At 46.1% G+C, this 7412-nt stretch overlaps 1 protein-coding gene across 2 annotated transcripts in view; it reads right to left on the minus strand.

Moving 5' to 3' along the window:
• LOC103923257 overlaps window positions 1–7412 on the minus strand; it is a 17488-nt gene that overhangs the window by 6430 nt on the left and 3646 nt on the right. The gene's annotated exons all lie outside the window — the stretch shown is intronic.

Below are 7412 nucleotides of genomic sequence, written 5' to 3' on the forward strand. Positions count from 1 at the left end.
CTACACGGATCAAATCTTTTGTATGAAAAAAGCAGTTGAAACCCCTGAATTTCCCAGATGCTATTCATCTGGGACCATTAGGCCACCTTGGGTTACTGTTTCCATTAAGTGGCTTCTGGTGATACTACAGCAACGCTGGGATAAAACCATACCCCATCACAAGTCTGGAAGTACTTGGCTGACATAGCTCATGTAAGTACTGAAATAAACTTGGATTTGGCACACCTGACATTGGTCTGTGCTCCCCAGGCATGAAGGTACCGTTTTTAAGGATCCCTTTGTAAGAGAGAGATGTTACAGCTGCCCCACAACAGACACACAATTTGAAGCAATTTCTGTAATTGCTTGTTGCTTTTAATAGCAACGGGTCCAAACATCTCTGATGACTTAGAATGGATATCATCCTGTTAGCTGGACAGTCGCCCCCATTTTCAGTACAAAATCATCAGGTGTGGCCTGTGAACATCCTGAGCAAAACGTTAAACGCTAAACCATCTGTCACTGATGTGGGTGTACCTTCTGCTGTGTATTTTATGCCTAAGACAGAGGGATAGAAATAAAAGTTTCAAGTTTCTGCACATTCTGAGAAATCTTTTAGTTTTAATTACAATTAAGACATGGTAAGTCCCCACTTTTACGGTGACTTTTTTTCCTCTTTTCCCCAGGAGTCAGAGTTATAAACGCCCTATCAGCATACAGTATTCAGCATAAAGAGTAAGAGGAGACTGAAAAGTGATGTTAGACAAGAAAACTGATGTTTATCTAAACAACTATTTCTGCAGAGTTTTCCCTTCCAAAGCAAAGAAAAATACTTTTCCCTGGCAGCAAGTATTTGGCTCAGTACCTGAAAAAACTAACAGTGTAAACAGAAGCTGATACACAATACCAAGGGTATGAACAATAGCTTAAAAGAACCCTTTTGTTTTATCTCAGGAAATTCTAGGGGTCTGCTAGATTAACAGTGCCTGGAAGTTGTTCAATCAGAAATAGCTCGGGGCTTTCTGCCTAGTCTGAATGTGTGGGGAGAGGCAGCCATAAACCACGGTACAACTCCTGTGACAGCTCTGAGATGAGGATGGATGTGTCGACGCTGGGATGTTGAGTTTCGTGGACCTGTGACAGCCACCGATCCAGGCAATTCCTGCCAAGCCCATGTGCCTAAATGGAAATTAAATTTCTGCGGGAACTGTAGACAGCTCATGAGTCCTGTCCTCTTTACCCCTTATTGAGGGCTCGATGGAGGGAAGATGTTTAATGCACCTTGGGCTTAAGTTTCTGCCAGCTTCCAAAGGCAGTAGAAATGTCTCATATATAATCTCCCATACTCTTCAGAATATCCAAAGGGATGAATACAATCCCCCCACCATGTTTTTTTCTAGGACCTGGAATCCAGGATTCTCACCTCTTTGCTTCATCTTAACTGGCAGAAAATTTCCAAAGTAATGATCTGAGAGCCACACAAAAACATAACGGGAACATGAGAACTGTGTTGGGTCAGATAAAGTATCTGTTGATCCCAGTATCCTCTCTCCAGCACTGGCCATTAGCATTTGCTAATAGGAGAAGAGGGTAAGAATCAGACAAGTAAAGAGCTGACTCAAGACAGCAAGGATGCCAGTGCCTCCTTCCTAAAATGTATCAGCTATTTAAGAGAGTATCGCTGGGTATTTATGGTTAAAATTGTTTTTCCCATGTACACTACATTGTATTTTTCAACCCTGAAGTTCAGAAACCATTTTGTTGCTCAATCAGTATCATGAGCTCCTTCTACAGCTCTGCACAGTCAACTTCAGTTTTGATTATTCTGCATAGTTTTCTGCCATCAGCAAACTTTATTACTTCGTTATTCACCCCTTTTCCCAAGATAAATGTGTCGAACAGCACTGATGTTTGTTGGCACCTGCTGATACCTTCACTTTGCTGTGATCGCTGTCAACTTATTCCACCTCTTTGTTCCAGCCTGTGGGTGAAATCTCTTACTCCATGAGTATCGAGTTTCTTAAGGGCCTTGGTGGAAGAATCTTACCAAAAGCCTGTTGCACACACAAGCACAAGGTCTAGATCAGTTCACCACATTTATGGGCTCATTGATGCCATCACAGATGTCAGGCATTCCCACTACAAAAGCTGTATTGACTTTTCTCGTATTTTTCTGTGTGTCTGCAAATTCTGTTCTTTGTTTCTACTGACTTGCCTGATGCCGAAATCAAACCGAGTGACCTGTGTTTCCCCAGGCTGTGCAGGGATTCCTCTTAAGATGGACATAATTGCCATAACACAGTCTTTTGGTGCTGAGGCTGCTTTAGGTAATAGTTTACATACTCCTTAGAAGTTAAAAAAACAAGTCATGTTTACTTTCCTGTAACTCAGTGTGAATGCCATCTGGGATGGTCATTTGCCACAGATTATTTATCTTTTCTTTTCCTAAAACTTCCTCTGTTGGCAATTTTGTTTGACAACATTCTTTAGACTGCAGAGAGTGCTGCTGTGTGAGGACCTCCCTGACCATATCTGAAGGGAACACCAGCACCAATAATCCATTCAGCCTTTCAACCCTGCCCTGCCTTTGTTGTCCTTCTTACATTTACATCAGTTAGTTATTGGCTTCCTTACCCCCACTGAGTTCCTACTTCAGATACGTTTGAAAATTTCTATTAGTAGTTTTTTATGCTCACTCTCTGTTGCTCCTCTAAATCTTTTTCTCATATGTTTTATTATGGGTTTTGTTATTAAACATGCCAGGATCTCTGGGTTTGGGTTTTTTTTCCTTGCTTGGCAATGACTGTCCAATTGAAAGTTTCATCTTTTTAAAAATTTTGAAGAGCATTACTGTTTAGCTCAGATTTGTGTTTTGTTCTCTCTGTACAGTCCCTGGTGGTATATGTTCCCCTCTAAAGGATTGCCGTATTACCTGCATGTTAGCAGCAAGCGTTGCATGACCCCATGTTATCTACCAACCTTTTGCACTTTTGAGCTGCCCCTTTCTACCAGCTTTCTCGTTTTTTTGCAGGTCTCAGTTTTCAGAGACTCACCCCACTGAAGGTCCAGGGCAGCCCGCCTGCCACAGGAATATACGTGAGCTGAGGAACCTCAACACTGCAACTGAAGTACTTCCCTTTGAGATTTGTATAGCTCCTCAGTAGAGTATGACACCGAGTTATTAATAGATTTTTATCTTCACACCATACCTCACATCCAAAAGTATAATCACCATTTTACAGCTTAGGAACAGAGGTCTAGCTAAACTTTGTTTGGTTCAATATTACATGGGAGGGTGGCAGCAAAGCTGGGGCCATAATCCTTCTTTTCTGAACTGTGGTCCAAGTGTCTTCCCTACCGACAGTGATGTGGAGCTCTCTGTAAGACTGGCTATCAACAGCAGGATTTTCCTTGTGGTGTTTTGCGTGATCCTTGCCAACAAAGATGTGAGCCTGTGTCCGTTGTACAGGTTCACCATCCACTGCCCATACATTATTGCTTTCCTGAGATTGAGATATTGCTATCTAAGTGAGAAACTTACAATTAGATACAGTTAACTGGCAGCAATCATTGCACATAGAATCATAGAATCATAGAATCATTAAGGTTGGAAGAGACCTCCAAGATCATCGAGTCCAACCGTCAACCCAACACCACCATGCCCTCTAAACCATGTCCCTAAGCGCCTCATCTACCCGTCTTTTCAATACTTCCAGGGATGGTGACTCCACCACTTCCCTGGGCAGCCTGTTCCAATGTTTAACCACTCTTTCAGTAAAGACATTTTTCCTCACATCCAATCTAAACCTCCCCTGGCGCAACTTGAGGCCATTTCCTCTCATCCTTTCGCCAGTTACTTGGGAGAAGAGACCAACACCCACCTCGCTACAACCTCCTTTCAGGTAGTTGTAGAGAGCCATGAGGTCTCCCCTCAGCCTCCTTTTCTCCAGGCTAAACAACCCCAGCTCCCTCAGCCGCTCCTCATAAGACTTGTTCTCCAGACCCCTCACCAGCCTCGTTGCCCTTCTCTGGACACGCTCCAGCACCTCAACGTCCTTCTTGTAGTGAGGGGCCCAAAACTGAACACAGTATTCGAGGTGTGGCCTCACCAGTGCCGAGTACAGGGGCACGATCACTTCCCTGCTCCTGCTGGCCACACTATTGCTGATACAGGCCAGGATGCCGTTGGCCTTCTTGGCCGCCTGGGCACACTGCCGGCTCATGTTCAGCCGGCTGTCGACCAACACCCCCAGGTCCTTTTCTGCCAGGCAGCTTTCCAGCCACTCTTCCCCAAGCCTGTAGCGCTGCATGGGGTTGTTGTGGCCGAAGTGCAGGACCCGGCACTTGGCCTTGTTGAATCTCATACAGTTGGCCTCTGCCCATCGATCCAGCCTGTCCAGGTCCCTCTGCAGAGCCTTCCTACCCTACACATGTGTACCTTCCTACACATGCCCCACACAGTCATAAGGGGTAGACCCACAAATAAAGCTGGAGTATATTTACCTTGGGATACACATCAGGCACCAAGAATCCCTACTCAGGAGGCAAAATGACTTTTTTTTTCCCAACATTGCCAAGTCCCACTGTCCAGCAGCCTTGCAAATAAGGACATCAGCCCTAACATTTTGGGAATATTAACCTGGAGCAAGCAGAGCATCTAAAATACTCCCTGGGGATGGGACTCAGAGTCTCTGGAAAATGCCAGCCTTACCCGCAGAGCCTGAGCAGATGCCTGCTTTGAGCTGCTCGTGCTTGAACGTTTTGGCCTTTCATATTTTTAGGAACAAAATAAACAATTTCTAGCAAAAGCGCTTGATGCCAGCTTGTTTGTCCTATGATACTGCCACTCTGTCTGGTTACAAGAAAGAAAAGCAAGCAAATATAGCCCCCTGCTTATCAGCAGCATGGCCACCCTTGGGACATGCTGTTCCTTGTAGGATTAGGAGCAAAAACCATGCAACGTTCCTAATTAAGGTAATGGCACCAAGAAAGTCTTGGTTACCAGTAACCCCAGTCTGGCTGGGAAAGTTTCTGTCATTTCTAAGCAGTGCCTGTGATGGCTTGATCAAAGCCATTTGCAAATCATTTGGGGATGGGTTGCTCCCTCTAAAGGCTCTGCAGAGGGAAGAGGTAAGTCAGAGCTGAGCAAGCCCAGGTTCCCAAAACACTCCAGGTCACCTGGGAACCTCAGCATTGGCTTTGGCCTCTTTTTTGCTCCCCGGTGGTGTTCCTAACTCTTTGAGAAATCCTTTAATTAGCTCAATTTCTCTTGCCAAGTGGGTGTTTTCTGTAGCGAGAAGACGACCGCTGAGTCACAGTCAGGAATTTACCTTTTCCTGCCTCCACCTGTCTTCAAAGGCACGCATCCAGCTGCAGCAGCCATGGCACCTCTCATAGGGACTGCTTTGTGGGGACATCCCATGGCCCAGGAGAGCTCCCAGACATGGCTTTTCTTGGGTACCACCATATGACAGCGGGTCATCCCGAGTCACCCAGGCCATGGCAACAGTGCCCTGAAGAAGTATCTCCAAGCTGTCTCTGCTGCTTCCATCCAAAATGAGCACAGCACTAGGGGTACATGTGCTGTGGCTGAGAAGCCTTGGAGCCAGCAGTGCCACAGCCTGAGTTATGGTGAGGCAAGCCAGAGAGTTTCCTGCTCAGGTTAATCTGCCTCCACTGTTCGCTGCTGCAGGTGATCATATCTTCTCTATGGAGCATGCACCAATGGAGACTGACCACACCGTTCTCATATACATTACATACATTTGCCTCCTTGCACAACTCCCCCTGAATATCATCCCTCCCAGGATTTAGGGTCCCCTTGTCTTGTTGGTCTATCACAAGCAGTTCAAGGGGCATCAGGTGGAAAGAGGGTTTGGAAGACTCCCATCCCCTCAAGTTGTCCTGCCAGCAATTTTGGTCTCTGCCCTAGCTCTAAAAACAGCGCAGCTCCTATGAGAAATGGCCCCAGCCCAAAAGAAGAAAAATTAACCAGAGACTTCAGGGAAAGCCATCTTTAGCTGCTTAGATACTGGTGATGCAGACACTACTTCTCCCTACCCTGGTACTGATTATTGGACCCTCTCCCTTCAGGCAAGCACAACATCTAACCTCCCCTGCTCTCCTGCCCTTACTGCTGGGCCTCACACTGGTAATGCAGAACTACCACGTTTCCTATCCAGATCCTTTACTCAGATTCAAATTCAGGACTAAATGTAGGGTGGGGCTTTTGTAGCACATCTACAAAACCAGGCAGTCTAGAAAGACATTGGATGAAGGCAGAAGGAACTTTCATGTGGCTAGCCATAGCAGCAGGAGCAATTCACTGCGATGGCCTGAAGTTATCATATCCTGTCATGAGTGAGAACTCAGTCAGATGTCTCTTCTGAACAGGAGGGAAAGCCGTTTCTGAGCTGCCCTGGGCCTGGCAGGCTGTTTCTACCTCCTGCAGAGGGTCAGGACCAGATAGAAATGAGAAGATGCAGTAGCAGAAAAGGGAAGCTCCCAGTTAAGGCAGGAGGGTTCCCTGTGCAGATGGAGCTTGATGCAAGACTTGGCCCTGTAAGATCACTTGTAGGAACATTACATTGAATCTAACTGAAACAAGCAGCTTGAGATGCTGTCAGGTATGGACAAACAAGGCCTTGAATAAGTAAGCAGGAGCAGACTTTAATGCAGCCCAGCAGGAACTCATTCTCATGAAAAGATGTCCCTCCATCCAAGGGAGAAAGCCCCTCTCTGCTGCCTGTGCAGGAAACCAGCCCAGGGCCATAGGATAAAGAAATTTAAAAGAGCTGGAAGGCACTTGCTGTCATAAGAGGGTGACCCTGGTATGTTTGGTCAAAGGCAGGAAATCCAGATGTGCACAGGGAAGCGGTGAGATTGGCACTCTGTTGTCTATTTTGCCTGACTTTCATGCCCAAGATCAGCATGGCAGGAGGTGAGATTAGGTACTTTTTTGCAAAACAGGCTGTTGACTGGAACCAACATTAGCTTTATTTTGCCCAGTCCTCCCTCAGCCTACGACTGTGCTTACCGGATGTGAAGTTTAGAGACACAAATGTTCATGTGGTCACAGGTCAGTGGATGTAGCCACTGTTGGTGAGCAAACAGGCGCCTGCCCATCGGGCCCACTGGAACAGGCAGAACTAGAGCTGGGTGAGCAGCTACCTGGCAACTGGGAGCTCTGGGTTTATGGGAGCACAATTTCCATCACTTGGGACAGCAGATCAGCTCTATCAAGCTGTGTCATTTTTATAGACAAGTCAACAAAAGCCTATTGGTAACTGCCAGTAATTAGCTGGCAAAGAGTTTGTCAGTACAAGTACCCGACTGCAAATAATTCTTGGTCTGCACTCAGATTATTTTCCAGTAACATGTCTCTCCAAGAGTAGTTCCGAGCTGTTGCTTCTGGCAACCACATTGGGCTGTGT

This window comes from Pygoscelis adeliae, unplaced genomic scaffold (genome assembly GCF_000699105.1).
Source record: "Pygoscelis adeliae isolate BGI_AS28 unplaced genomic scaffold, ASM69910v1 Scaffold68, whole genome shotgun sequence".
In the NCBI taxonomy this organism is placed as follows: domain Eukaryota; kingdom Metazoa; phylum Chordata; class Aves; order Sphenisciformes; family Spheniscidae; genus Pygoscelis; species Pygoscelis adeliae.